Source organism: Triturus cristatus, chromosome 11, assembly GCF_964204655.1.
Source record: "Triturus cristatus chromosome 11, aTriCri1.1, whole genome shotgun sequence".
NCBI lineage: Eukaryota > Metazoa > Chordata > Amphibia > Caudata > Salamandridae > Triturus > Triturus cristatus.
In genome coordinates this window covers 362,083,981-362,108,403 of record NC_140594.1, presented here as the reverse complement: position 1 = coordinate 362,108,403, position 24,423 = coordinate 362,083,981, and the positions used below count along the sequence as shown (strand labels likewise).

The window sequence follows — 24,423 nt, the reverse complement described above, 5'->3', positions numbered from 1 at the left end:
CTGCCAATTAAAGCTCATGCAAATGGGCCTCGATGAGATTTAGGAAGTCATAGCTTGTGAAGCATATGCCCAGCTAAAGAGTGCAACTCAATGTCCTGCAGGTCCTCTAAGGCTTTGAGTATCTGCTAAAGAACAATGGCTCATTGTTTCAACTGATTTTTATTTTATAGATTTAGCAAAATCTGACCAATTTTGCAGAATTTTGTTAACAGTGGAAACATATACCTAAATAGAAATTTGTTCTCGTTTTTAAACTGCACAGAGCATGATCTAAGTTTTTCTCCAATATATGTGCACTTTGCATTGATTTCCAGAAAGAACACAGTTCATTTTCCTGGAAAATAGTATGTAAACAATTTGACACTGCTCAAGCTCTCAAGTCAGTTTTCACCCTCAAACTAATGGTCAGGTTGAGTGTATCAACCAAATTTAAGAGCATCATAGTTTTACAACGCTGTTAAGAAAAACCGGAAAGTACACACTCTGTGCTGACTTTGCTTATAAAAAGACTGTACATTGTTGCTTCTGGATTTTCTTCTTTTTGTATACCCAATTTAAGTGCTGGTGATCGAATTCTTGGATAAACAGTGTCTCTGCAGCGAACTATTTTTTGTTGTTGTCTCTGGGCACTCGTCAGACCCTTTCTGAAAAACTACATGTAGCTCTGAAATGCATGCAAACTCTGCGGATCATTTGCAGTATCATGTTTCTTTGACTTCATATTATTTACCCGGTATAGTTATTGGCTAAACTCTCACTACCCAGCACATCGTTAACAAATCTTGCCTTGTTATTTTAAGAAGTGTTTCTGGTGCCAAGGTCCATTTGTTTACTATTGATTGCATGCACACATGTCTGGTACTTCATGTCTCCAAATGAATTCGGCTGCTCCTAGTACTTTTCCAAGAGTAGTACAAATGCATCTCCTCCTGTTTCTGTTCGAAGACATTACAGACTTGCAGTTCTCGAAAATTGTAGAATTCATATTTGCAGGGGTGATTTTTGTTCATCCAACAGAGGGGAATCAGGTCCTGTGACCATTCCTGGGTGCCTGCTGATAGTACTCAGCACATTGGTTGTTCTGTAACCTTTTCTGTATGCATCCTGGGGGTATGCATCTTCCCACTGTACATCATTATGTTGCATTTTTGAAGAGGGGCGTTTTGTGCTGTGTTCTTCATCTAACACATAGTGCAGCTTTCTTTTGGCCTCTCTATTCTCAGTACTTCCGCCCTTTATCTTCCCCCCCGGCTCTGGGCCTGCACAGATGCTCCACTTGTGCACTAGTTCCAGCATGTGATAAGCACCGTAGCATGCCTTGAGGAGGGCATCTTGAGGGGGTTTGGCCCCACAGGTCTCTCCCTTGTTTCTCAAGAGCCATTGACGTCTGACATGGAAAGATGAGGAAGAGAGAAGCAAGAGGGGGCCCACGAAGAACACGGTGTGGCGCTAGACACCCAGATCAGAGACAGACAACCAGGCAACTGCTAGATGGAGGGAGCATAGACAAACCAATAATTGCTTCTTTCAACAATCCTCCTAGAGCAAAAAGGCGGACAATCATTCCTGGACTTTGGAGAGAGGAGATTTTACCTACTGCATTATTTAACGGCTGGTAATTCGTTTTCTCATTTTGTAATGGTACTTCAGGGTAAGGCTGGACTCTGTGCCCCAGGTCCACTTTAATGTACTTTATTCATTTCATTCCGCTGCATTCCTTAATTGTGGTCCTATTCTGCTATCCCATATCAAAGCCCCAAAGGACGTTCACAAATCTATAGCAGTTATTACAACTTCTACTCTTAATAATGCCATACTACTAATAGTAATAATACATTTCACATAGTGTTTTACAGCACAGTGTTGCTATTTCAAAGTACTATGAATAACTGTTTTCACGATTATCTAATTCAAAAGAACTCAATTATTCCACCTCTGAGGAATAAAAGCCTGGGATGCACCTGCAGCGATCCTAAACACTGACTTGCAGGTCACAGCAGATGAGTGCACCCGGTGCTTCACTTGCCAAACCTTCTTAGCTAAAAGGGGTTTTAGACCGGGATTTAAGTGGGATTAAACAAATGGGGGGTGTCTCTCAAAAAGGCGTGGACAATGTAATTAAAGGTGGGGGCTTAAAAATATGTATGCTAAAATAATCTGTGCCTAGCATAGTGTGCCGCCAGACTGGTAAATTTTGTGCTTCTGTTATTGCATCCAAGATAAATAATACAAGGAACATTTCACGTAGAACAAGCCAGGACTATTGACTTTGTCAATTGTTATTTTCATAAGCTAAATTAGCAAACCCTTTGGCTTTGTTGTATATAGCATTGAAAATGTATCAGTTTTTAAATTATGATACTGTGAAAGAACTACAATGAGTATCTTTGACCTTACATCAAAGGAGACAAAGGGTGGTACTGCTGCAGAGTTAAGATTTGTTTTCACCCCGAGGATAAGGGTAAAAACGTAGAGCCTTATAGGAACCTGTCTCAGCACCTGTTTTTTAGAACTGCTGGTGCTGAGCACCGGCAGGACCTGACCAACCTAAAGCTTTGGTTTTAGATCACTTTTTAGAGTACAAGAAGGTCTGCAATAGTACCAGCCAAAGAGGCAGAGCCAAGCAGCCAAGATGGCAGACGCAAATTAAGTGAGCTTCGTAGACACCCACCAAATCCTGAATGATCCTGCTGTCCAAAGTGGTTATCCTGACACAGAATTACTAAAGAACACAAATTGACACCATACCACCCTAGATTGAGCTGCCCTAGAGGACTGAAGATGTGCAGAATCAAAGGAAAAGTGGCTGGGACCTGAGGAGGCAGTGGACCATAGCAACAAGGAAACCTGACGGGAAACTTATGCGATGCCGACACAGACTACCAACCAAGAAACGTGCACAAAACACTGTGTAGTGGAGATGAGCAGAAAGGTAACCTCTATGTTCTAAATCGGAGGACTACAGGCAGGTTAGGAGGCATGGTCCGCAGAACCCCCAGTCCTAAAGAAGGAGACCTGAAGCGGGCGCTAAAGATCACCATATTGGAAAGGAGCAATGCATAGGCAAGGACAAACATTCTAATCTGGAGATCATTGTGGCCCACTCAAGGTCCTCCCTCCTCGTGGACCCTCCTGTATGTTGTCTCTCCTGCAGTGGCAGTTTTCACCCTGTCTGCTTTTTTTGTCTCACTCTGTGTCCTCCTCCCTTGTGCATCTTGCAGCCAGTACTTCACCCCTCTCGGCCCACCTGGGGTGACCCTCCTAGCCTGACTGCCACCTCTTCTCTTTATCTTGGTTATGTTACGTTATGTTAATTCGGATCTTTTATAGCGCACAGCTACTCCGAAGAGTGTCCCGGCGCTTTGACAAAAACCCGAAAGGTGAGACCAGGGCAGAAGAGAGCAGACAGAAGGGTTACTGAGAAAAAAGCCATGTCTTCAGCTCCTTCCCGAAAGTCAGTAAGTTATTGACTTTCCTCAAAGAGACGGGCAAAGAATTCCAACATTGAGGTGCCAGATGACGGAAGGAGCGACCTCCAATTCTAGCCCGTCTAATGGAAGGGACAGAGGCCATGGACATAGATGTAGATCTCAAAGTTCTGCCAGGAACATAGAAGGCCAAGCGCTTCCTGATGTATTTGGGCCCTACCAGATGGAGTGCCTTAAAGGCAAGGGTTAATGCCTTAAAGGTGATCCTTTTAGACATCGGGAGCCAATGCAGGCTTTTTAGTAGCTCAGATGCCCTCGTTCTCCGCTGAAGACCATAAATGGCTCTTGTGGCGGAATTCTGCACTATCTGCAGACGCAAAAGAAGAAATTTAGGCAGCCTCAGGTAGAGCACATTCGCATAGTCGAGGCGAGAGCCTATCAGGGCCTGCACAGTGATCTTTCTGTGGTGCAGAGACAACAGCGGAAGAAACTTGCGCAACATCTTCAGGATGCCAAAACATTTACCCGCAAGCCCAAGGATCTGAGGTCTGAAGGAGAGACCATCGTCGATCTGAAAACCAAGATTTTTAGCCTTAGACGAAGCTTCTGCCAGTGGAAACATATCAGAAGGCCACCAAGACTTCCATCTGGGGTCAGGGGAACACCCAAAGAAAAGCAATTCCGATTTATCGGAATTACATTTCAGACTGTGCTGTTGAAACCAGTCAAAAACAGCCCCCAGACAGTCTCTGATCCGCAGGCTGTCAAAGTCCGAACCCTTGGCACAGGTAAAGAGGAGCTGGGTGTCGTCAGCGTAGGATATGATCTGGGCACCAAACGATTCCGCCACTGCCGCCAGAGGAGCCATATAGATATTAAAAAGGGTGGGGCTTAAGATGGTACCCTGAGGCACCCCAACCTCCAAAGGCGGCATCTCGGCAGAAAAAGGAGGAGCCCAGACCGTTTGCCTTCGGCCGGTCAGAAATGACTTAAACCAATTCAACACCGTTCCCCGGAGTCCGATCTCCCAGAGTCTTGAAAGGAGACCGTCATGGGGAACGGTGTCTAAGGCCGTCGACAAATCCAGCATTACCAAGATGGCCTTTCCTCCAGTGTCTAATACCTCCCTGATGGCATCGGTGATTTCAAGAAGAGCGGTCTCCGTGCTCATATTCGCACGAAAACCCGATTGAGTGTCATGCAAGATATTGTTACTCTCAATAAAGGTAGAAAGGGAGGCATGCACATGCTTCTCAACCACTTTTGCCAGAGCAGGGAGGAGGGAGATAGGCCTGTATTTAGAGTGGATTAGTGGGTCCAGATTGGGCTTCTTAACCAGCGGCAGGATCAAGGCATGCTTCCAGGCTTGGGGGACAGCTCCAGTGCTCAGGGATATATTGAGCACCGGGTTAAGCAAGGGGTTCAAGGCAGGCGCTACTCGCACAAGACATTTTGCAGGGCAGGGATCCTGCGGGGAGCCAGATTTCAGCTGGGTGAGGAGATCCAGTGAGGCTGAGGAAGATAGAGGGGGAAATTCAGATAAAGAAGGACCTTCCACCACCCCAGATGGAAACAGGGCCGGCCTGGTCTCAAGTGCAGATGCAAGACTCATAGGGGGAAAAGTATCTTGAATAGATTTGATTTTAGTGGTAAAAAAGATTGCGAGCTGGCCAACCCATGATTCGGTATGGGAGTGTGAGGGCAAGATCGAGGTAGGGGAGACAAACTCCTTTACGATGCGAAAGACTTCTTTACTTGTATTCTCAGCATCGTCAATCCTTCTTTCAAAATAGGCTTTTTTTCCAGCCATAATATGGCTGTGATAAAGCCTAATAGCTTCCCTATATTTAGTTTTATCCCTGGGATCATAAAGGCGACGTCATGCCCTTTCGGCTTTCTTACACTCACGTCGCATCTCACCGAGAGAGGGAGTAAACCATGGGGCAGAAGCACGCCGACAGAATTTGCTGGACATTTTCCCGGGAGCTAGCTCCTCAAATCTATCTACAAGCCACCTCTGTAGCAAATCCAGATCCTCCTCTAAAACGCCGGATAGCTGACAGGGGTGGAGAGAGAGAGCGTGTGTCACCATTTCAGAGGACACCCGATGAAAAGCCCGTGCCATCCCTCTAGAGCATTCCAACGGTCTTATGGAAGTCACGTTGGTAGAGGGGATATGAAAATGTATTAGATAGTGGTCAGACCACAGTACAGGGGCCGGGGGAAGCATATTAATCACCGTGGTAGAGAAAACTTGGTCGAGAATATGACCTTTGTTCTGTGTGGGGGCAGAAATGTACGGAGACAAACCCAAAGGAGCTGTGATATCCCACAATTTAACAACATCTGTGTTGCTGCCCATATCCATGTGGAGATTAAAATCTCCCAACAATATGCAGTGCTCAGATTTTAAGCAGAGTACGGAAAGCGCAGCCTGCAATTCCTCAAAAAAAAGACCTGACGGTCCCGGTGCTCTATATATTAAGAGCCCAACACAGGCTTGGTGAGGGGACAGGGAAAGGGTGAAACCGAGGGATTCACATCCCGCGATATTATCAGTCGGAAAAGTCAAACAGGAGAAGCGCTTGTCAACCACCATAGCCACCCCGCCACCTCTACCTGCGGCCCTGTCTATCCTGATGATGATGTATTCCGTGGGAATAGCATTAGCTAGATCAGGGCCAGAGCTCTCTCCCAGCCAGGTCTCTGTTAGAAAAAGGCAGAGCGGCTTAGACTCCGACAACAGGTTATAAATATCCAAAGAATGCCTGCTAAGACATCTGGTATTAAGGAGAAAGCAAGAGTGGTGAGTGGGAAGAATCGTGGGAGATGCTGCATTGGGTCCGGTCAAACGCCAGCCACAGCCGGGACAGCTCTTCTTCAGTGCCCGCCTAGCAGGAAAGACGCAGCGGCAGTTAGCCGCCTTACCTCGTAAAGAGAAAAGTTCAGCAGAGGAGTAGAGGTGCATAGTGACCGAAAAACAGAGAGCACCCAAGGAGAAAAGGCCTACGTCCGCGCCAGCCGCAGTCCGGGACGCTGATGGGCGCAGACGGGCTTTCTAAAAGCGCCTCTAAACTTATAGTCGTGCAGGGGGGGTGGAAGGAGAGCCGCACTGCTGGTCCGCCGACCGGTGTGCTGAAACTCCTCCCAAGATGGCCACTATTTCTATCCCCAAGTACCCAGAGTCAACTCGTATGCCGGACTAGAAAGGGAAAGGGAGGGAAAGGCAAGTCCCCCCGTGGCTCTGTTGCCACCCAGCGCACACGGAGAAGACCATAAGAAAAAGAGCCAAGATAGCGTGGAGAATGCACCCGGCTTTCCGCCTCAAGTGCAGAAACAGAAGAGGGGTCAGTCGGAAAATAACAGAGTAAGGTGATCAAGGAACACAGCCAATCTCAGTTAAAAATACACACACAATGAGCGGTGTAAGCACTAGCAATCAGCGTGATGGTTCAGAGAGCAGCACCAGGTAAAAGTGGTGACGCGCGCTGGCAGTCAGCGCAAGGCAAAAAGTTAAAAAATAACACAACACGCTAGCACACAGCGTGATATGCAAGTGATTAAAAATGCTCTAAATAATTATTAAAAGTGCCACAGCACATCAGACCCCGAAAGCACCGCCTCAGGTTTCAGCACGAGGATGCAAACATGGGTCTTTGCGCTGGTTGCAGTTTCTGTGCTCAGGCCGGTGAAATACTCTCTACACCAGCTGTCTCTATGTTTTGGTTTGTCTCACCATGCGCAAAGATAAGAGGGGTGACCTGGGCCCAACGGAGGTGGCGAGAGTGAAGTCCATGAATCAGAAGCACAGAGAGGGATTTAGTGTGTCCATCAACAGCAAATATCAGGGAATGCTTAAAGAATGCAAGGAAATACGGTTACAAGAATGCGTTGAGTCCCAGAAAGGAACATTATAAGTGACTGCTGGCCATAAACACAGACCGGAGGGGAATTTCTAAAATTCTATATCCATGAAGGTGGGCCAGGGGCATAGAGTCCAGCCATACTCCCATAATAGAAAGAAAGGAGGCATAACCATATAAAACTTGGGACCAACTGAATATACATAGATTGCTTGTGCCACCTTTCCTGTATTTGAGCTATGTGGAGGAAAGTTTTAATAACTACTGTGAAGGAGTGAGGTGGTCTACAGATGGATACCAACAAATTATACCCAGCGGCACAATGAATCACAGTGACAAAATCATGGCCTGAGACAAACGGCAGCCAGGAACACAACAAATGGAAATAGACAAATATTGAAAGCGGATGGTGTTGCCAAAGCACACATGTATGAAAAGACCACCCGAACACAGACTGGCGGAATGGCTGCACCTCTATCAGACACAGCTGCGATCTTACAAGCTATAGAAATTACACACATAAACTTAGAAAATAAGATGCGCGAAGTAGGGATTGAAGTGTTGCTTATCCTGCAGGATTTCGGAAATGTGTGAGAAAGAGTGACAAGCAGAGGGACACATAAATTTGCTTGACAACACAGTTAGAAGAAATGCAAGCAAAACTAAAAAAAATCAAGTGTCATGAAAACAGTACTAGAAATGGTAGAGGATACAGAGGGGTGAGCAAGTCAAAATAATCTTCGACTGGTGGAATTCCCGTAAGGTGGAGAGGGGTCCCAGCAAATTAAATTCATTTATGATAGAATTTTGTCATAGCTACCGGAGAATGAACTGTCAATCTGCTTTGTATTAGAAAGAGCCCACAGGGCCCTGACACAGAGGCCACCCACCCAGACCTTTCATAATCAGATTAGTGGACTTTAAAGGTAGAAACACGATCTTCCCATCAGCACGTACCAAGGGCACATGCACATTTTTGGCAGCCCAGATCATTATATTTCCTGATCATACCAGACAGGTACAACAGCAGAGAAAAGATTTTGAGGATGTGAAACAAAAGCTATGGGCTCTAAACCTTGATTACCGCTTAATTTACTCAGCAAACCTCAAGGTGATGCCGCAGGAAAGAGATCATTTCTTTGACAATCCTGAGGAAGCTTGGGGTTGGGCAACATAACAAAAAAACCTGAGGAGGGACAGGAAGGAAAGAGCGCACACCTATTGCATTGCAAATGGTTGGCATCACGGACAACGGGAGGGAGGGCGGGCAGGACAGAGGGAGGGAAAAGGCACGGACAATGGGAGTGAGGAAGGGCGGGAAGGGTGTATGGAAAAGGCATGGACAATGGGAGGGAGGGTGGTCGGGTGGTGGGGGAGAAGGCATGGACAACTGGAAAGAGGGAGGGTGGGAGGAGGTACCAAAGCATGTCCTGCCAGCAGTAGGAGAACCTCATTATTGAAGAAAATAGTGCTCGCAGTCTAAATAATAGGTACTGTGTAACAACCGAAATAAAGGGGGCATTCGCCATGGGAGGTGACAAATAAAGAGGAGGCAGTACTAAGGAGGGACTAAGAAGCCTTTTTACGAATCAGAAGCCAGCATTTAGGGCAGACAAGGACACAAGCCAATGGCAAATATGGGTGGAGAGTGGGCGTGGCTTATATTCGCTACTCCACCACAAGTCTCGCAGAGCAGCGCATGCACGCTGGCTGAGGCTCGACCTAAAAACACAAGGAGGGACAGGAAGGAAAGAACGGACATCGAAGCACATAGAAATGTCACAAGAGAGGGTGCATTTAGAGGAAGTCCAGAACCAGAGAAATTATGGAGAAGATCCCACTCAAGAGCACGATAGATATCTGGGTTACTTCTTTGCAATTTTACACTGCGTAAAAACGGGGAACAGTCATTTCAACGCGGTTTTTACCACGCATTGCAATTACATTGCATGCGTTACAACGCAAGCGATGCTACAACGCGTGGTAAAACCACGCATACCATTACATCGCATGCGCTTTTACAACGCATGCGATGTAATGGCTATCCACGTCGTTGTGATGAAACTGAGGCTGTTTCCTCACAACGATGTGGACATCTGACGAAGCAGGAACCAGGAACCGCAGGAAGCAGGAACCGGGAGCAGAGACGGCGACTCTGGAACCACGAGGAAAGTGGGAAGGCTAGTGTAGTGTGGTGTAGTAGTGTTTAAGGGTTTAGGGTAGTGTAGGGGTGGGAGTAGTGTGGGTAGTGTTGTAGTGTAGTAGTGTTTTAGGGTTTAGGATAGTGTAGGGGTGGGAGTAGTGTGGGTAGTGTTGTAGTGTAGTAGTGTTTTAGGGTTTAGGGTAGTGTAGGGGTGGTTGTAGGTTGGCTAGTGTAGTAGTGTTTTAGGGTTTAGGGTAGTGTAGGGGTGGGAGTAGTGTGGGTAGTGTTGTAGTGTAGTAGTGTTTTAGGGTAGTGTAGGGGTGGGAGTAGTGTGGGTAGTGTTGTAGTGTAGTAGTGTTTTAGGGTAGTGTAGGGGTGGGAGTAGTGTAGGTAGTGTTGTAGTGTAGTAGTGTTTTAGGGTTTAGGGTAGTGTAGGGGTGGGAGTAGTGTGGGTAGTGTAGTAGAGTTTTAGGGTTAGGGGTATTGTAGAGGTGGGAGTAGTGTGTTGTGTAGGTGTAGGGGTAGGGGTAGGGTTGTCATTTACCTTGCATACTTTTTAACACGAGTATACAGTGTATATTGTGGTGATATGGCCAAGTTTACCACGCATGCCTTTGCGTTGTAATGGCATGCGTGGTAAAGGTATACTCGTGGTAAAAGTATGCGATGTAATGGCATGCGATGTCATTGACATCGCGTAGTAATACCCGCGTTCTAATGGCACGCGTGGTATTGGTATGCGATGTAATGACATACATCCCGTAAAAACAGATCCATTCCAGGGTACTAATATTTATCCTCGACTTTTGCTCTTACAATACCAATATGCTCATGGTTCTTGGTAATCATTTTCGTTCCCAAGTTCTGAGGAGTAATAGAGTTCCCTCACCTCTAAAAATAAATCCTCTTACGTTAATGTATTTCTTAATTGCCAAAACAGTCTTTCTTCTTACCAAGTTTATCTTTCCATGACGACTTTTGTTTCATAAACGCCTTAGCTTCCTGCAACATATTCTTCTTCATACTTTGGCTACTCATCATCTTTCAAAATTGCAGGGTCTCCCCTCTTACTCACCAATGCAGCCTGCAAGGATCCCACTGTCTATTCTTGTTTTATTCTTCTGTAAAATTCAACATACTGTAGGAGACATTTGCCATGCCAGTCATCAAACTAGGTACATATACAACTTAATACGTGGAAACCGTCAACTGCATGGGCAATGTGGCAATCCTATTTTAACAGTTTAGAAAACATAAATAGGCATGAAAACACGGGAGCACTGCATCAACGCTTGAGAATGGGTGATGAGTTACCGAGATTGATGTCCTTATGGGCCAGTGGACAGCATGCTAAAAAGGCCGGTTACTCATTAGTTAAGAAATACCACTTAACTCAAAGAACTCATTACAAATGGGAGGTGCCTTACCCACTGTGGGTTAGTGTTCACATGTGGAGAGAAGAGGGAGCAAAAAAAAAAAATCAGAGAACAAAAGTAGCAGCAATGACTATATTGTGCAGAAAAAAACAGATACTTTATATCAGGGGTCTCCAACCTTTTCTGTAGTGAGAGCTACTTCTGCTCAAGGAAAGTCTTCCCGAGCTACTAGCAAATTTTATACCTGTAAAATAGTAACTACATTATGACCACCCAAAGCAAGATTTTCAGTAATTACCACCCAAGTATACCACGTGCGGTTACCAGCAGAAATGCTGGGTAAAGGTTCTTCACTAATAAATGCCTCCCCTTGACTCATGAAGTAACGTTCAAATCTTGACATGCCCAATGGCACAAAGGACATACGCACAGCAGTACGTCTCCCCAGCTGAGCTTGAATTATCATTCACCAGTTTCTGAAAATGCAAATTTTTCTATCTAATAGTACTTTCCAGTGTGGGCAAACAAACTCAGTTTTCCAGAAGAAACCCCATTTTTGAAAACTAAAACTGCCTTTAAAATATCAGTTTTCAGTTTTTGAGAAATGCACAGTCTCAAAAAATCAGCTTGTCATTATCATCTTGTACTCATATGTACAAATGCCTCATATGGACAGACTACTTTGAATTCCCTGGTATTACAGTCATATGCCACCATTGGTATAGGAAACAATGGTCCTAGACTTCTTTAAAGCTACAATTCAGTTATGAAAAACATTCATTATATGGTGATCTGTTATAAAAGTAACAAAATAATAAACAGTCACCATTGGAGCGATATTTTGTGCCTTTGTGTCTTTTGAGGATATACTTGTTTGCATTGTAAAGAAAATGGTGGTACATTAATGATACAATGCTAATTCTATATGTACCGGATGCCCTTTGACTAATGAATGTTTTTCATAACTGAATTGTAGCTTAAAAGAAGTCTAGGACCGTTGTTTCCTATACCAATCGTTACCCAGGTCCGTGGACAATTGTGGGTTACCCCATTATATCATAATGGATGCTCACCATAGGACCACGGATGCCTGGATTATGCCAGTAAGGGCCACCATTATACTAGGGCCACAGTTGTGCCAAGGCTGGAAACCAGAAGGATCAGGGATAAGACCACATATCAATCATGACCATTAATATGCCAGAAATAGGTAAATATAGGCCAGTCATGCTCAGAGTAGGTCTATGATGGCTGCCAGCATACCACAACTAGACCAAAAATACTAAAATAGTCAAGGATGACCATAATTATGCCATTGGCACTATTAGGTCAGGAAGGGACACAATTATGCCAAATATAACACTCTTATGATGGGGCTAGCATATATATTTGGCGGTTCTTGGCACTAGGCATAGTTTCAGGAAGCAATAGTGTTTATTGTGGGCACACACATAAATGTTGATGAATCTCTAAATTTTCTCTGATCTGGATCATACCCTGTTCTCCTCAGGTCTTGAGCTGATCATGCATCTAACTGACACATTTTCACTCTGACTCCTGCAGTCCCGCACTTTGGTGGGTCAGCACTGATTACAGCTCAGGCTACTGCTGCCGTACTTTTTTGATTGTACTATGTTCACACACATGTTGTGACTGATAAAGGAGGGACTGCAACATGGTCAGACTCCTTGTGGCTTAATTATATTGAGATTGGCTACAGACTGTCATGTAGCTGGTCCAAAAGCTGGCACAGTGTGTGTTTGAGTGTTAGTATGAGTTACTGTGATAAGTTTGGCTGGCTGTCACTCTTAGGGTCTTAAGATGATCAGTGCTGCCTTCTTTCATAGGCACCTACTCTGAAATTGATACTGGGCTTGACTTCACCTCAGAGAGCTACTTTGAAGGTACTGGCGAGCTACCAGTAGCTCCCGAGCTACTCGTTGGAGACCCCTGCTTTATATACTATGTAGCCACCTCAATTTCAAGTCTGGCCTTTATTATTGACTAATAGTTTTTCATATGACTGAAGAAAAACTCACCACCCACTAAAAACAGCAACAAATATATGGGGCCTGATTCACAAAGGGCCTCCGCACTCGTAGCGGAGACCCCGCAGTCGCGAGGGAGTCTCCGCACTCTGGCAGAATTTCCGCTATGAGAATTCTCATTGACCAGATTCTGCCCAGAGTGCGGAGACTCCACCATGACTGCGGTGCCTCCACCATGAGTGCGGAGGACCTTTGTGAATCAGGACCATGGTATCTAGAGCAGATTCAGTGGCCATCTACTGGCATGCAGGCACAAGGGAGTGACTGGTAAACTGAACTGGAAAGGGGCCTGCTCTCAGTCCGGACAGTGTGTATTGTGGTGATATGGCCAAGTATACACTTTGAGGCACTGATCGGAGTGGGTTAGTGCCTGAGTACATGTGGGCAAGATGAGATGTTAAGTGCAGTGTCAAGAAGTGCCACCTGTACTATGAAAATAGTGAATGACAGAGCTCTAAAGGCCATAAATAAGAATAGCCAGATTAGGTGCAGGTTTTTACCAAACAGAATGTGCTCAGATTGTGCAGAGCTGGTTGAGAGGGGGTGGCTGATAACACAGACCATGGGAATGGAACATCACTGCGTAGTCCTGGCCAGGCAAATGGCAAATTCCCGGGCAATGAAAAAGCAGCAAAGACATGAGAACAAAGACGAAATCCAAGACTGTTTGGAAAGCTCGGGCATCAGGTTTATAGGTCTGGTTTACCAGCTGACATTGCTTGAGCACACTGGAGTGGCAAAATATAGTAATTTAACTGAACACTGAAGGCAAGATTCCCAAAACTGACAATAAATGATAAGAATTTAGCAAATCACAGAATCATCTTTCTGGCGATATATAAGAACTTTTCTGCAGTCTTACGTAAGCTCCTGAAACTAGTAGATAGCTGGTTTCATCGGAGTGGTGGAGACATGTTGCTGGTTCAAAGCATGAACTGGAGGATGGGTCACTGAAATCTAGACATATGCTGTAGGAAAACAAAATACAATAACTGGATTGAGATTACTAGTATTTGTAGTTGGGTACAGAAAGATTAACAAAACCCTTAATTGTCATGTCAAGCACCCACGTTAGAGAACAACAGTGGGTCACAGGTAAAAGGGGAGCACCGACCGACGAAGACAGGTACTAGAAAGGTGCAAGGCAGGAACATATAGAGACGATAATGCGTGAAGACAGGTTGCAGACATGAAGAGAGTTGAGCAGGAGGAGGGAGAGGAGTTGCAGACCAAGGAAGTAAGTTGGAAGGAGATAGGTTACAAATACCAGCACCCAGGAGTGAAGGCTGGATCGCGAGCAAGTGCCATTAAAGGGGGCACCTAGGAACAAGAGTGGATCCCTGTGGGTTCGACACCTTTAACATACAGTTGAAACAGAAGGAAACAAGATGGGCGAAGTAGGGATTGAAACAGAAGTAAGGTAGGAGAATGTCTGGATGAGATTTGGACATTCATCAACACTGAAACGTCTGAAAGCCTAACTGAAGTGGCTGTAGGAGCCATCGAAAGGATATTTTGACATGAACTGTAGACAACCATCAGAGAGAAGAGGGGGAAGATATCATGAAAGAGATGACAAGGCTCTGGGTAAGAGGCATAAGGCCAAAGGAAGGAAGGAAGGAAGAAGGAAATGACACTGGCTTTAGACAAAAAACTTTTTTCCGCTTGTGACTTTAGAATACATTCCTCTAATCCAATCAGAATCAATAGATCATTCAGATTGGACTAACTTTTACACCGTCAAGAAAAGAGGAAGAGCCCTTACAAGACCTTATTTATTGAGTGTTCCCTCGTCCGAATGATGTCAATATTTCAGGAGCTTCACCACTTTCCTCTTAATGATCACCAGTGCGAAGGGCTACACACTCCATGTGAGGGATCTGTGAAATCAGCTGGAACATCATTCAGTGCACATCACTGGTGCACCATTCTGTCCATCATGGGCTGCTGGAACAGATCAGAATTATCTAAGCAATATAAGATTCTTTAATGAAACATATATGCAAACAATCACATGAGAACCAAATCCACCTTGTAGGTGATAGATCTTACCTTTAACCCATTATAGGTTTTGTGTTTTAGAGGAGCTCTACTTGTCAGATGGGGGAACATTAACTCCTTCAATAGTTTTATGTGGTCCCTTCATGCCTCTCCATCATATGGCTGAGCATAAGGGCTGCTCTGTGTGCAGACAGTAGATATGAATTTTATTGGTCAAGGTCTTAAATTTGTACCAACCTTGGGGTAGCCCATTACACAAATTGAAGCACATGCCTGGATCAATCCAAGTGGTTGAGTACTTAAATCCCCATATTTCTAAATGATAATGTTTTTGGTAATTCAAGAGCAAATTGTAACCAGAATGAAATAAAAACTGTGGAAAGACTCCTTAAATCAAAAAGTGTACAGTGTGATCACCAAAACAGAACGTGTGCACTGCCCCTCCTTTAACTATAGACAAGTGCTTAGTACCACCCTTCAAACTCTTCTCTCCACCCCTAATAAATAGGTTCCGTGCATCGTACCTTAAAGAATGTGTATACGAGTGCCCAACGACCAGAATCATGGAAGGCCTCTATCCTGGAGTTTGCCGAAAGGTGCTTCCAAAGAATAGGGAACCCTTGTGGAGATGAGGCAAATCATTGGGCATTCACAGTGCAGTTTAATCTGGCACCACCGTTGCTGATGCAGCACTCATTTCCTCAAGACACAGGCAGATCAACAGTATGAAATTGCCAATATGTGGCCTATCGTACCCTGAAACTACCTCTGTGTGCAGCCCAGTCTACCTAATTAGAGGCTTTTGCTTGGTTGAAATAATATATGTACCCACAATTGAAAGGTGTGCATTAGAGACGGATATGTGCGATTGTCAGAACTCTTAAGTCGATTTTTGGAGATAAAGTGTAGATTTTCCAAAATATATTTAAAATATTTGAGTGATAAATCACGTGGCTTTGGGGAGACTTACTTCTAACCTTGTTGCGAGGGGCATTGCCGCTATAGCTGTGATGTGTGACCCATGTAGAAGCATTCCAAATTGATAAAGCCTTTTGTAACAATACTCTGGAAACCCTGTCTGATGCACTGAGGTGATCACTGCTGATAATGGTGCATGAGGGGGCCACTAAAGCAATCTTGTCTGATGTGGTTACTACCACAACACAAATAATATTTGTAGCTCTGGATGATTTTCATTCAACTGAAGAAGCTCTTTTTACAAAAGAAGTTGTTGACCCCTGGCGTAGAGGCATAGGGCCAAGGCGTTCAGTGGTGCCTTTATTTTCTTCATAAAATCTACTTTGGTTTACGCATCCCAGTGGACCACCAACTGCACCACTAACTTTGACTGAATTTTCACAGACCATATTTCACAGATCATACCTAGCAAGGTACTGTATCTGCTAAGAAGTGCTAACAAGGCATATCAACAAGATTAATTATGAAGATCTACAAGATGAATTAGTGTAATTTCAAAGTTTTTGCAGCCGAGTATTATGTGTGTTGAGGAGACATTAGAGAGAAAGAAGGCAAGAAGGTCCTAGAGTAAGACGTTGGTCCTTTGGTGCTCTCTACCTTTGCGCCTGAGGATCCTACAGGTGCATCTTGCTACCTCATGCTGTACAAAGAAGAGGGTGCAGGAGAGTTAGCGTGAGCCTTGGTGTGTGGTGCTTCTATGCAAGGGCCATTGAATGTGCATCTCACCGGCTGGAATCCTCAGCATTCGCCCGTCTTGTGAGCTCCATCACTACGTAGCCTTCACTAGGCATCGTCATGCGCAAAAGGCAGCACAATACAACACTCCAATGACTACTGTGTCACATAACCTTTGAGTGAGGGCTGTCCTGTCTGTGGAATTACTGCAACGAGGAGGTGAAGGCTTCTGGCGGCAATAATCAAATCATCTTCATCGCTCAGTTACATGTCAGCCTATATGCGGGTGCTAAAGAGGAGCCCTATAAGGACTTGCAGTGTCTGGCTTGCCCTCGGGGAGCAATGGAGGAGTGTTGAAGTAAAATAGCTAGTGAAGAAGGAGTAGTACAGAGGTGTGGCACAACTGAGAGGAAAGACTTGTGGCCAAGCAGTCTACTACAGGAGAAATAAAAACAAGCATTGGCTATGCCAATAGGTCTCGCCTTTGGGACCTTATAAGTGTTTAGCCATGCAATAGTTGCAAAACTAAATACTTATAGGGTCCCAAAAGCGAGACCTATTGGCTATGCCAAGCGGCCGTGCGGCCGCGAAAGTGAAAGTGATTGACATCAAAGCGGCCCTGCAGGCTGCGGCCGCTAAAGTGAAAGTAATCGCGGTAAAGAGCGGCGCACGCCCGTGCACATGCACTGTAGCTCTAGGCTGGCCTGGTAGCACTTTTTGGATCCCTCTCAAAAAGTTTCGCCAGACCAGCGCATGCGCTGGGTCAGGCGAGACCTAACAATGCAGGAAAGACGGACACTGTATAACTTTGGCCACTTTAAGACTTTGATTTGGTCTTGTAATTTTAGAAAAATTTACTGTAAGTCTAAGAACGTCTATTGTTTATTTGGAGAAACATTTTAGTGAAAGGATTAAAGTTACTTTGGAATGGCAATTGTTTTTAAAGTATTTAATGGAAGCATGGGAAGGTATTAAATTATGGAGCAATCTTGACTGGGTGTTGAATACATTCAAATGTGTGGAGTTGAACGAGTCACTTAAACAAGTAAACCATTTCCGATATTGACTAGTAGTAAGACGGGAGACAGCTAAAATAAAGCCATTATTGGCTTCACAAATCCAGAGTCTATTGACTTGTATGATAGTGGGACATTTCGGTATAGTGTGCAAAGCAAGTTTAAGAATGCTAAAAATGCCAAACTGAAATGCAGTTTTAGAATGGCTATGATGCACTGTGTACATGCAAAGTGTATTTGCTGATAATGGCGCCTGTTGCGCATGACTGTATTGCTTTTATTGGTCTTTTGACTATACCAAAAATAATATTTTTTTAAAATGCTTATGATGCAAAGTGTTGGACACGTGGCCATTGGAGATGGCCGGATGACAAGAATTCTGTGTGCGGGAGACGTGGATGGGAAAGACATTACACTAGAGTTTGCAAGGAGTTTGGTGGCAGACAAGGAATGTTTGGAGTATGGAATTTCCCGGGAAGGATGAAAAGAGCAACCTGCAACTGTTGAGGCTGTTTTGTCGAACAGGTCCCAACAGGCTACATTGGCAATATATCGGCCCTCTTCTGCCAATTTCTCTTGTGGTGTCCCCCAGGGTTTTGTCTGATGACCATATCATTTTAATCTTTTGACGAGACTCCTAGCATCTGTAGTACGTTCTTTTGGTATCTATACCTATGCCAATGGTACACAGCTAATACTAAGACTTAGTAACACCCCTTATGACGCTTACTCTCTACAAAACTGGCGTCCCTCAACTGGATGGTCCCCACTGGTTGAAGATAAATACTAAAATTTGGATTGGAGGTGGAAATCAAATCCCTAGGTAGCTCTCCTTTCGGCCGTCAGAGGTTGGGCTTTGATCTCAGGTGGAAACTAAAGTAAAAAGCACAGGAGTAAAAATGGATGCATCGATTCGGATGAATAGGCAATTTTCAGCAGTTGCATCATGGTATTACCATGCATCACCCATTGCACATGAGCTTCATTGGCTACTTCTGCTAGACACCTTGGTTCTGCTTTCCTCGTCTCTTTGATTGTGCACCGGTTGTGTCTAAGCCACCACAGTGGCCTGGTCTTCTCTGTTCAAGCTCCCGGCATCTGGAAACTTGTTCCACAAAAGGTTCAAACCACACTACTTTGATACTGTTCAGGAATCCCTTAAAATATGGCTCTTTGATCTTAATACATATTGTGTCTACCTATTTGTTGTTGTTTTTAATAGCTACTCACCAGAACACTTACATATAATTCTGTATCTTTTAATATACATATTTATACATCAAGTGAAATTATTATCCCTTATATTCATCTTTTCTCTATTCTTATTGGTTTTCTAGAGTGTCTTCTTTTCTCAGGAACATATTTATATAGCTTTATATAGCATTATGTCTTATATTTGTGTACATTTTCATTTATCGTTTTCTTTTGTGTTCCCTTCTTTGCCTTCCCTTTCTCTCTCCTCCCCCCCTTCCCGTAATTCCATCTTTTATGGCCTCAATATAAAGTCAAATATTTGTTTTTGCATGGATCTGTTTATGTATTTATTAAATTATATAATATGATTAATTATTCAGAAAGTTTTATTATATGCTTATATATAACAATTTTCTTATATATTTATTGTATGATAATGCAAACAGTTATTATACTATATGTATTCTTTTGTAAATTTCAATAAAAAATTGAACCACAAAAATATGGCTCTTTGCATAACCTTCCCTGTTGCTGCCTTTCCTTGTTTTTCTACACTACTTTCTAGCTTTAACTCCGCGTCAAGAGACCTAGGAGTGTTAGAGCACTTTATAAAATGGAATCCAAATCTAATGAGGTGTAGGAACATTAAAGCAAGACCGCGGGCCCAGAGGGCGTTACTCGTTAGTTGTAAAGTAGACCCTCATGCAATCCATGGCAAGTACTCGAGTAAAAGTGCACGCACAGATCCAAACAGCATTAGGTGAGAAATGACTACTCTACTGGGCCAAGACATGACTGATAAAGCCTCAAGAAAACCAATGATTAAAAGGGGAAGCCCCAAAGCCCATAAAATGTATATTGTTAGCAACATGTCTATTTGACCGCTGCTCAGACAAGGGTACATTTTACGTGATCAGGTAAGTTTCAAAAACCTTTTGCGAACCGAATTGCTCCCGGTACATTGATAAAGGTCAGTATGAAGGGGGCATTGCTCTACCTGACTTATGTATTCTTGAGTTGGGCAGATGGTGGTCAATAACAACAGGCCGTTTGCATTGCATCAGGAGCCCTCCATCAGTGCTGCTAGGAGGCCGATGGGCGCCCCGCGGGGGGGAAGTAGTGACGTGCGCTGCCAATACCTACAGCTTGGGTCATAAACCTATGGAAACAGGACACACAAGCGATGGGGTGGCAGGGCTGAATCAAGCTGCAGACTTCCCTGTGGGAGTCAGAAATCCTAAAAGATCTAAAAATTTTAAGCAGGTTTCGCAGATGGGGACTCCTGGGCATATCCAAACTGAGAGACATCTGGGGACCGCATGGCATGCTCTCATTCGAAGACTTACATCACAATATGAGCTGGAAGATTCACAAAGATTTCAATACATACAGATTTGTCACACACTGATGTAATACTCCTAATCCACAGCAGGGTTTAGAGCAGAGGCGTAGCTAGAGCTTGTGGCGCCCGGGGCTATCCCTCAGATTGCCGCCCCTGGCATACGTAGCCCTGTGATTGTGTGAGGTTAAGTCTCGGACTCGAATTTTGAATCTCACCCTACTGTCAAATTTTGGCCATAAATGCTTCTCACATGTATCATTGGAATGCTAGTTTTACCTTGGTCTAATAACTAGTGCAAGTAAGTGTTAACTATCTGAACTTGCAGTTGTAGAGGCTGCGCACAGCACCCCGGGGCCACTCGCTTAAATATACTGGTGTGATTTTTTTAAAATACTTTCAAACATATTTATCATCCTGCCTGACTGTGACTGCTATGGGTCTCTCACAGGCTTTCCTGAGGCTTGCCCAGCAATCATGGTATCATGCACATGCTCACTGTGGTGGCCGGAGTCCGTGAGTCAGCTGACTAATGAATTTATGGTATAGGCCTGAGGCAATTGAGATTTGAGTTAGGGCCTCTCACGCCCTGATATAGTCTGGGCCCAGGTCCCATGTGGGACAGAGACAGCAGCATGGAGTTTAGTGATTCTTCTCTCCTGGTTTATTATTTGAGCTCTCTCCAAACAGCCACATGTTCACAGACAAGTACTCTCATCAGTGTGCGTTGTGACTGTCACTCGAGACAGACTACTTTTGCACTTACCTGTGTGAATCTGGATCTGAAGGTGGGGTGTTGGATTTAGGGGTCTTTCGACACCTGCTGTGCTGCAGGCTTTAAACAGCAATGCAGGGTGGACTGAATACCCAACTGAAGACCAAGCTGCTAATGAGCCATGGGAGCCAAAAACAAATTTCAATCTTTGCTTGAAGTGGCGTCTGGTGTATTTATACTTGGTGTGTAACTTGTCACTCGCTTTGCGACACTAGAAATATTTATGCCAGGACATCAAGGCAGGCTCTGGTGATGCTCATGCCACTACAACTCTGAATGCCTCATATGCACCCAGCAATACCCCTTCTACATTAGTGGGGTCCAGTAAAGATCTGTGTTCTCTACTAAACTGTTGTCTTGTATTGTCAGTGGCTCTTATTGCACAGCTTCGCTCCAGTGGTTCTACAGCCTAACCGCAGGGCCTTGCTCTTTTCGGTGTTAATTTTTAGCAAAGCCATGTGACCTGCTTTCTAGAGGTCCATAGCTGTCATTTTAATTATAGTCAGCTGCAGCAGGCATTTGCAGCAGTTTTAGATCTTCTAAGAGTTTTTCGTTGCTCAAATGGGTCAAATTTCTGATATTTATGTTTCCTCATCTTCATTGCTTGATTTTTGCTCGGAAGAAAGTGTCAAATGTCACTCATAAACACACTGAAATTATGAACATGTCACACATAGCAATCTGAAACCTTGGCAGCTAGGGATGGCACGTGTCATTATGTCATTTGCTAACTGCCTAACTTGGTTAGTCCCCCCCACTTCTTTTTATAGGACTTGTGCCCACTGCCCTGCCACTCACCAAAGATCCTTTCCTCCCCTTGTGACAAATGTTTAGCTCTTACCTTCCTCAGGCTCCAGTACGCCACAGTGGTGGCAGGGTCTCTACCGAAGGGGTTGGTTCTGCTGCAGTCTATCGCCCAGCACTGCCACTGCCCCAGACTCAACTCATAACTGCCAAGATTTCAGATTGCTATGTGTGTCATTTTCATAATTTTAGTGTAATTATGAGTGACATTTCAATGACTAAGAGTGACACTTTCTCCCGAGCAAAATCAAGCAAAGAAGACAAGGGAAACATATAAATATCAGAAATTACTCCCATTTGAGCAAAGAGAAACTCTAACAGCTGCAAAGCACCAGAAAGGAAGGGAACTTAGATGCGCCAGCAGCAGTGGAGAGAAGCAGCGCCATATCTTACGAACATGGTACTAAGGGGCAAATTTACATGCCGAAATGTGGCATTAAACAAACATTGCTAATGCCTCGCTGCGCCATTTTAAAAATGCAGGGATGCACCGTATTCACAAGAATGCGGTGCACCCCTGTGTTTCCCCTGGCGCTGGTGCTAAATCTAGCTGCCTAGCGCCAACGCAGGCAACCTTGAACCATAGTGCAAGGGTGTCTACCTTGGTGGGAATGTCTGTTTATGTGCAGGAAGGTGTCCCTTCCTGCACATAAACAAATCGTGATTTGTAACTTCATTATGCAGCACACATAGAAGTTGCAAATTGTCATTTTCTTTAAATGATTCATGGTGTTTTGCTGTTTCTATTTGTGCTGCACAATGCAGTGTGAAATGGGGTCTAATTTACTAGGTGGCTTTAAGCCAAGTTCAGTGGTTTAATGCTGCCTCGTAAATAAGACGAAGGGTTTATCGCCACCGGAATGTCAGAAAAAGTGACGTTCCTGGGCGATAAGGGCTTGTAAATATGCCCCTATGTTCCGCTCTCCCTTTGATGCAGCGTTCGATACTCCAAAAATGTGTCGTTTTTCCCCTCTGTGCATGTTTCTGTCCCGGAAAACGTTTAATCTTGCAACTGTGTACTTGCCCAGATACCTCCCTGCTGCCAAAGCCATGACTGCCTTATTGCTATGCCGTTCTCAGTGCTACATCGACTCACAGGCGCGTTCTGCACCCCCACCACCTACCACCGTCCCCTTCCGTCCCCTCAGCTTGCCTTCCCAGATCTCTCCACCAGTCGTTATTTCTCGTAGTGCACTCGGAGCGGCAGGCACTAAAATTGTTCAATGAAATCGACAATGCTAATTGAACTTTCACAGCGGCACCCCAAAGTACAGCAAGCCTGCACCTCAGGGGTCCCCTTTTAAAACAAGGTGCAGGTTGAAATTCGCCTCAAATTTGTTTTTCACTAACACTGTTTATCAATGCAGCTCTGCAGTGTTGCACTGGGAGGAAAATAGACCCAGGCCTGAAAATAAAAATAAAAAGTTGCCCCAATAGTGAATCAGAAAGCTAAAAAAGTCTCATGTATGCAAATTGGGACACTTTTAAAGTTGTAAAAACACGCTGTGTGTTTTGCAAGATATAGTAGACTGCAACTATTTGTGTTTTCTGAAGACCATGTTTATGGTACTGTCAGGGAAATCAACAGTAAAAACCGACCCACAAGACAATAAAACAGGACACAAACAAAAAGCCAGCCCACACACTGACCAATCAGACCAGACCATTGGGCACTGCCAGATTGCCCTAAAGGCAGGGACACTGGAATTATGCTATTGTGCGGCCGCAGAAACTTTTCCATAATTTTAGATTTGCCATGTTTGCCACACAGTCCATCATCTTCCGCATAATCTGCAGATTTTAACAGAATCTGTTTCTTGCTTAAATGATTCAAAAGCTACTAAAAATGTTGCAGCGTAGTGAAAGGCACTTTACAAAGCAGGACTGGCCGCCTTCCTATTGCTTATTGCTATATTTCTGTACTAAACTGGTACTAATGTGGTGCAGCCAATGCCTAGACAGTGTTACCAATTTAAAAAACTAATGAAGTAATACTGTTACAAAATGTGCCGCATAAAGCTTCATAATTGGTCTTGCCGCAGAATTTACTCAACCTTGCTGCATAATTCGTCCCTCTCCTGCCACACAATTTCAGTGGCCCTGCCTATAGGCCAGTCCGATCCTGCAGCTATAAAATATTGACTCAAGTTCTGCTTCGGGTAAAATTGTGTGACCACCCAGCGTACCCTTAATCAATATGCTGGTGGTAAATTACAAAACTGGAGCTGTAGCCAACTGCGCACATTATACCTGATTGAGTACACTAAACTAAAAACCAGTTGAACAGCACTTTGGCTTAATGCTTGAAACTGGAATACAGAAGAATAGGCCCTCGCGGACTCAGAGTAGCTGTATGGTACTGACTACTGAGAAGTGTCGGTAATCTCTAATTACTACTGCACCTCTGCCGAGAAGTGCAGGTACTCACTTGCTCATTTAAAGCACTGCTTGTGCAGGTACCCCGACTTTCCCCTAGTGTGGGTGTCTGCCTCGCTGACTGTCCCGCCTGTAGGCGTCTGCCCCTCACCCAGGACCGAACCATCCTAGACACCCCCCCCCCCCCCACACACACACACACCCCTCTCCGCCCTCTGTGCAAGTTTCACTCTTGAGGCAGGATAATTTCCCTCCACCTTCCCAGAGCACTAATCCAGATTTTTTACCCCACTCTCAACAGGCTGGTGGCACTTACTTAGGCAGAGTCCGGAGGTCGGAGTGTGGCGGTGGCGCTCCAAGAATTGCCTCTCTCAAGGCAGTGGCTGCAGGCTTAATTAGGCCGCTGC

General features: G+C 44.6%; 1 protein-coding gene across 1 annotated transcript in view; it reads right to left on the bottom strand.

The window, feature by feature from the left end:
- OSBP2 (oxysterol binding protein 2) overlaps positions 1 to 24,423 on the bottom strand; it is a 1,376,304-nt gene that overhangs the window by 1,066,425 nt on the left and 285,456 nt on the right. The window lies entirely within an intron of this gene.